Source organism: Plecotus auritus (assembly GCF_963455305.1).
Source record: "Plecotus auritus genome assembly, chromosome: 1".
Lineage (NCBI taxonomy): Eukaryota > Metazoa > Chordata > Mammalia > Chiroptera > Vespertilionidae > Plecotus > Plecotus auritus.
Window position 1 is genome coordinate 174,234,666 of NC_137770.1, and position 7,230 is coordinate 174,241,895.

Genomic DNA, 7,230 nt, shown 5'->3' on the forward strand with positions numbered 1-7,230 from the left:
TTACCAGCCATTTGCATAACCTAAGAGCAAGTCTCAGTGCTAGGAGTAGAAGCAGAAGAACATCAAGAGAGTTCAAGGGCAAAGGGACCTGGGATTTCATCCAGGGATCAAAGAGTAATGGCAAGGAAGCTCATAAGGAGGGCCTGGAAGATTCTGAACCAAGCAAAAAACTGTTCTATATCCTAAATGTTTTAGGAACCTCCTGATGATAATAGTAAGGACAGCACTCTTAGGGTTCATAGCCCACAAGTTCGTCAGTGCACCATGTCAGCAGCAAATCTAAGAGCAGAGTGAAATATATGAGGTAGGAAAATAGAACCAAGTGCTAAGAAAGCTTGAATCTCTCAGAAAAAATAAATATTAGAAACAGGAGTTGTAAAATAATTTAAAGCATTATCAGGGAGTAATTCTGTACCCTGCTCAGCTAAATGAAATTTTGTTATCAAGTTCCATGAATGTGTAATCTTTAAGAATATAATTTTCTGATAACTATACCTCCTTAAGAAGGTAAAGTTATATAGTGACATCTTTTCTGAAAGACACAGAATTGTGTGTGAAAATTCTACTGAGGAAAATATCTGAAAGACAGAAAACATTTTATTGAAAAAAATGTGGATTATATGACAGGTCATCTTAAAAGGGGGACAAAAAAAAGTTGTGGATTTTCTTATAGGAAGAATTTACTCAATTTTTTGGGTAAAATATAATGTCTTTACCTACAGTTCAATCCTGTCATCTGTTTATCTTTTGAATCTGGTATTTTATGTAGAAAAGTCCATTTTTTGGCCTTTTCCCTCCTTTGTTGTCAAGTCTTCCTGAGTCAAAACAGGGGCAATGGACCAAAGAGTGGAGCAGAGCTACAGCAAAACAATATGAGAAAGACATTATCTGCAAGTTTGAAAAGTCCTGGGCCCAGCAGGAAACAGAGAGCTCTCTGCAGCTGGATAATAAAGCACTATTTACAGAAGTCTGTCCAGGGTGCAGGGAAATCAGAGGAGATGGTGCAGCACCTCCAGGCATGGTAATGGCAGGAGCTATTACCACACTTGATCCTAAGGGGCAAGGGAGACAGCAGAGAAGAGAACAGTGGGTGTAGCAATCCAGCCAACAGGAGCTGTGGTGGGGAGAGGCAGCCACATATAAGTGAGACGTTGTGATACTTGTCTTTTTCTGATTGGCTTATTTCACTCAGGATAATACTCTCCAGGTCCCTCCATGCTATCTTAAAGGTTAAGAAATCCTTCTTTTTACTGCTGCATATTATTCCATTGTGTAAATGTACCACAGCTTTTTTATCCACTCATCTGATGGGCACTTGAGCTGTTTTCAGATCTTAGCTATTGTAAATAATGCTGCTATGAACAAAGGCATGCATATATTCATTCTGATTGGTGTTTTGGGCTTCTTAGGATGTATTCCTAGAAGTGGGATTGCTGCCTCAAATGGTAGTTACATTTTTAACTTTTTGAGTAAATTCCATGCAGTTTTCTATAGTGTCTGCACCAATCTGCATTCGCACCAGCAGTGCACCAGGGTTCCCTTTTCTCCACATCCTCGTTAGCACTTGTATGTTGATCTATTGATGTATTTGATTTCTGAGTATACTCTACCCCATAAGTATACTGTTGTGTATAACCCATCATCATTAAGCTGCACCATGAGGTGGTCACTGGCAAGTGTTAAACTAAGTTACATGTTTCATCATGTGCATCTAGAAAGACAATTATGCTGCCAGTCACTCTGACCTACCATGCATCTCCTGGTGCGGTTTGGGACCAGGTATCCTGTACCTCCTTCTGCCCAAGACAATGTTGCTGATCCATCCTTCTGCCATGGTTTGGCTGAGCTTTTTGAAAATTCTTTAGATAGGTGGACCTTGGTTGTAATACTACTAAGTGATGTACACACCTGATTTTTGCCTTTTATTGATAAACCAGGGGCCCAGTGTATGAATTCATGCACCTTGAAAGGAACTGTGGACTGCGAGGCTGCGGTAGGCACAGGCATGGGTCTCGGCCCATCCTCCATGCCCCTGCCCAGCCTCTCCCACTACACGCGCACCCATCCCCCCACCCCCGTTCCCTATCTGCCAGCAGCCCTGCGCCCGCCACCACTGCACCCATGCACTGATAGTGCAGGCCCCGCTCACACGTGCTGATAGCGCAGAGCAATTGGGGCCAGCGCCAGTAGTGGGTGTGAATGGCAACTGCTGCCCTGATTGCCCCACAGGAGCAGGGGGAGGTGGAGAAATCCTCAGGGGTGATCAGGGCCAGCAGCCGCTTGCACCTGTTGATGGCGCTGAGTGATCAGGACCAGCGCTGGGCACCGGCAGCGGGTGCAAGTGGTGGCTCTGGTGCTGGCTGCAGATGCGATAGGGGCTGGTGCTGGCAGCCAGTGTGAGCGGGGCCAGCAGTGGCAGCAGGTGTGAGTGAGCGTCAGGCGGGACCGCAGCACATACAAGCAAAGAATTTTCAGTAACCACCAGAGGTTTGACCCAATGACAGTGACCAGCACCCCGCATTGACCAGCACCCCAGCTCACCTGCTCCACCATTCCGCCATGTTCTGCTCACGCCCCAGATGTGGTCAGTGCACATCATAGCAACTGGTTGTTCGGTTGTTCTGGTTGTTCCACCATTCGGTCTATTTGCATATTAGCCTTTTATTATATAGCATTACTCCACAACAATAACCTTAAAGGATTATAGAATGATCTTTTTAAAAAATACATATTTTTATTGATTTTAGAGAGGAAGAGAGATAAAAATATCAATGATGATAGAGAATCATTGATCCGCTGCCTTTTGCACACCCCCTACTGGGAATCAAGCCCACAACCCAGGCATGTGCCTTGACCAGGAATCAAACTGTGACCTCCTGGTTCATAGGTCGACACTCAACCACTGAGCCACGCTGGTGGGGCTCCGTTTTCACTCTTAATGTTTCTGTCCTAAACGTCAGGATCCAGCCACACCTTCCCCTGTTATCCTGCTCTCCCCAGACTCCTATTTGTGCTTAGATCATTCTAGAAGGTAAAGGGAAATCACTCAGTTCTTTCTACAGCTCTTTCTCAAAACTCTCTTCTCTCTCAAAACTGTTCCAATACTCACATTCCTCTTCTCCCCAAATAACTTCTTCTGAATATTGTGAAATGTCTACTGTGAAAGAAATCGATGCATTTTATCATTGTGAAGCAGTATTATTTCATTTTCTGAGCTTACTTTTCTAGAATCATAAAATTTAATCAACAATAAGGATATGGTTAAAGTAAAGTCCCAGTTATAAACACTCTGATACTTTTATCAATGCCTATATGAGTCCCTTGTTTTGTAACATGTAATTATGCCTACCATCTTCTCTGCATTTGAATATGGCCCAAAATTCATGAATCTCACAAACAAAATCCCTTTGTTTTACTGAAGCCTTTTTCTGCAGGCTTAGATGCAGTTGGTGTATGGGGAAGGAGGGAGCATAGCATGTTCAAATAAAGCAAGAGTTCAGTGTGGGAATGGGGCAGAGAGTGGGTAGGCAGAAGGAACCTGAAATGGGATGTTCATTCATTCATTCATCAAAAACACCTTGAGCAACTTCAATGCACTAATGTGCTGGAGATCATCAGCAATGAAAATTGGGGAGATTATTAAAGGTTTTTTTCTACACAGAGCTAGGTAGTTTAAACTTTTTCTTCTAGCTATTAGAAACAATGGTATTAAAGAATTGCTATGATTTCATTTTTTTAGATGACTGTTTATATTGTGGAGCAGGGTTTGAAGCAGAAAAGATTACATAAAGAGATAATAGTCGTTACAATTTAAAATATCAAAATAGAGGACCAATAAGATGACCAAACAATCACAGTGGCAATGTGATTAATCAGGAAATGTCTAAAAGGCACAATAAATAAAATTGCATGGTTAAATGATAGGAAATTATAATACTGGCAACTGTTTAATGAAGTTCTTATATGAAACTAAGAAAATGACTTAATCCCATTGAATTAAAAATTTTATAACCATAAACTAATAACTATTATAATTTTACAAATATTTTAAATTAAAACGATATGAAACTTTTGGAGGTTTTTTAGTAACATTTACTCTATTTTCATAACTAATAATTTATAACAATAGAGCATAAATAAAATCAAGAGTAAAATTAAGGTTCATTAAGATGAGACATTTATTTGGGGGAGAATTGACAATGTAATCACTGATATTATTATATTCTCATTTAATTATTTTATATAATCAGATCAAGTCTCTTTCCTCCTATTTTTTTACAAATAATTTGTTAGCAAGAAAAACAGTCACTGAGACAAAGTATCTCTAAATATCTCCAATAAATGTAACACTAAATAAACTTACCGATATTAGTTTAAGAACATCTAAAATATAATTTTCTTGTTTTAACTAATTTAAGTAAACTTGTTTTTTAAAATTTAAAATATATATGCTTAAAACATATATGCATCTCTTATCAAAAAGTTTCACCTTTTGACTTCGAAATACCAAATAATTCAAGAATATGTCAGGCAGCTGTGAATACAAATGTTCTACAGACTCAGGAAATTCTTGAAACCTAGCATTGCCTTTCTGAGTCCACACTGATTTGATGCTTTGTGCCAGATACTTTCACAGGCGTTGTCTTGTGTAATCTTCACAACCACCCTGAGAAGAGGATTTTATAAATGAAGAAATTGACATTTTGAAAAATAACGTAGTCTCAGATCACATGACTCAAAATGGTGGAAATACCCTTTTCAAAACTGGCACTGTTCTATATTGCTAAGATATCATTGCACATACTCATATCGCCATGCACAGTGACACAATTGGAGCAAAAATAGGGGGGGGAAGTTGTGCCAGATGTGAAATTTAACAAATGGTTCGGAAGGCAGAATGTTCCTTTCTGAGTGTGAGAAATACTCCACTTTCCTCATATCTAACGTACAGTCACTATGAGGGCCTAAACTGGGTCATCTGTCTTGCAAGTTTACAATCCTCTAACTTATTGCCATGGCCCTCCAGAAGCACTTAGAGCAGGAGCTACTAGATTATCTTTCAGCAAGATAATAGAAATTTCTCAGAAAACATTTCTTCCTGTGCTGTAGAGATATCTCAGAGGATATGGCTGCTCTCTGGCTCAGTTCCAGGTACTTCCTTGCAGTTTAAACCACACTTTGTAGAATTAATCATCAATATTGTTAAAACTGCAGATGGGGCCCTGTAGGATAGAGAAAGCTGAGTTGAGCAGACAAGTTAATAAGCTGGAAAAATACAGGCTGATATTGGTATACTCACAGGCACAGATTCTTTGAGTAATATGACATGGGAAACAGTCAAATTACCAAAAGGTTACCAGCTTATATATTTAACAAATAAAACAAAAAAAATAAAAATTAAAAATAAAGGGAAAGTTTAAATACCTTCTCTTTCCATAATATAAATAAGGTTGAAAAGGAAAAATAAAAATAATTCCTCACTAGAATCTGTATAAAAAGTAAAATAATTATTTTATTTTTAAAATTATATTTTACATTCAATATTATTTTGTATTTTTTGGGGGGTAGATATATTTATTTCTTGGTAACATACATTAAGTGGCACTAATTACACAGTAACTATAAGGTAACTAACATGAAACCACAGAACTGTAACTTTGCCACAGCTGCATCAACTTGGGCCTCTCTGGCTGAGCACATTTTGAAAAAACTGGACGCCCACTCCAGAGGTATGACAATGAAATCTGCTCTGGAGTAAAGCTCTGAAGTGGTAGCTCACCAGAGTAGCTGGCAGCTGACAGATGACAGGCAAAGCATGTTAGTTATGAAGTAGTTACATCCTAACTCACAAAAGTTACCGTTTCTCTTTCCAGAAGGAAGCAAAAGTTAAGGAATTCCTTGAATCGGCGCCTGGTGTGTCAGGTGGGAGCGCAGAGGAGGGCTGTTAGATGCTGTTGGAGGACCTGGTGGGCCAGGTGGGCTGGATCATTAATAATCATGGTTGGCTTCTAAATACTGGTAGCAAGATGACTTCTGATTTGTAATCTTAGGTAAATTATAGATAAATGAAAAAGGCCAGGAGTCATACACTAAGATTAATAAACAGCACTTCAAAATGCACCGCATGAGGGCTGTGCTTGCAGCAGGTTCACAAAACAAGGCACCCAGGTTTTTTCTTCCCACGTCTGGCTTGCAGAGCAGCTCTCGTGGCCATTTCGAAACCTCCCTCACTCCATCTTTGGCCTTTGCTGAACACTCCATGTCCCCAAAAGCGCCAATCCTGTTTGCCATCTCTCTGCCTTCTTCTGGTTTTACCGGCTCCTGCTTCACCTTGGCTAGCTCCTGGCCTTGTGTGCTCATCATTTCCAAGATCCTTCTTGTTCCCAACCAGGATGATGGGCACACTGGGACAGAAATGCTTGACTTCCAGAGTTCATTTTTCTGGGATGTTTTCTAAACTATCAGGGCTGTCAATGGAGAAATTCCTCAGGATAACATCAGTGTCCGGGTAGGAGAGGGGCCTCAAGCAATCATAATCCTCCTGCCCAGCTGTGTCCCACAAAGCCAGCTCGACCTGCTCTCCATCCACTTCAGTGTCTGCCAGTAGTTCTCAACACTGTGGGTACATACACCTCTGAGAACTGGTCCTTGCTAAAATGATGAGCAAGCAAGTCTTGCCATGGGCTCCATCACCAACAATCACCAATTTCTTCCGGATGACAGCCATTGCTTACAAATGTGCTGCAAGACCCACGCACGGCCAGTGGCAGAAGTTCTACAAAGTGCCTTGAACTTCTCAGATGAAAGGCACTGGGAGACGCTCCAACTCGGGCCTCTCTGCGCCCACAACCACGGTCCGCCAGTCACAAGCTCGGGACTAAGGCGGGCGGCTAAGGAGGCGGCGGACTAACTAGAGAACCACGGAGGAAGGCGGGCAGCAGGCGGGGAGCCAGTATTATTTTGTATTAGAGGCCCTGAAAGTGATTGAAATGGAGCAAGGAGGCGACCTGCCTCCCGCCATGGGAGGAGGCACCCCTCCGGGGGCGGACCCACGCCTGACTCGCAGTGTCCCCCAGCCCCCCTGCCTGTGTCCGCTCTGTGCCGCCTGGGCCACTGCGCCAGCTTGGGCAGGGCCCCCTGCCTCTGTCTTCATCTCCGCTGGGGGCCTCGCCTGCACGCGCAACCTCCTCCTGTCTGGTCGTGAGGGGTTTCGGAGTCCTGGCCTAATTT

General features: G+C 41.9%; 1 pseudogene across 1 annotated transcript; it reads right to left on the minus strand.

The window, feature by feature from the left end:
* Positions 1-6,148: 6,148 nt before the first annotated feature.
* Positions 6,149-6,727, minus strand: LOC308252844 (transforming protein RhoA-like; annotated as a pseudogene). The gene has a single exon. The product of its transcript is annotated as a transforming protein RhoA-like (transcript).
* Positions 6,728-7,230: the final 503 nt, after the last annotated feature.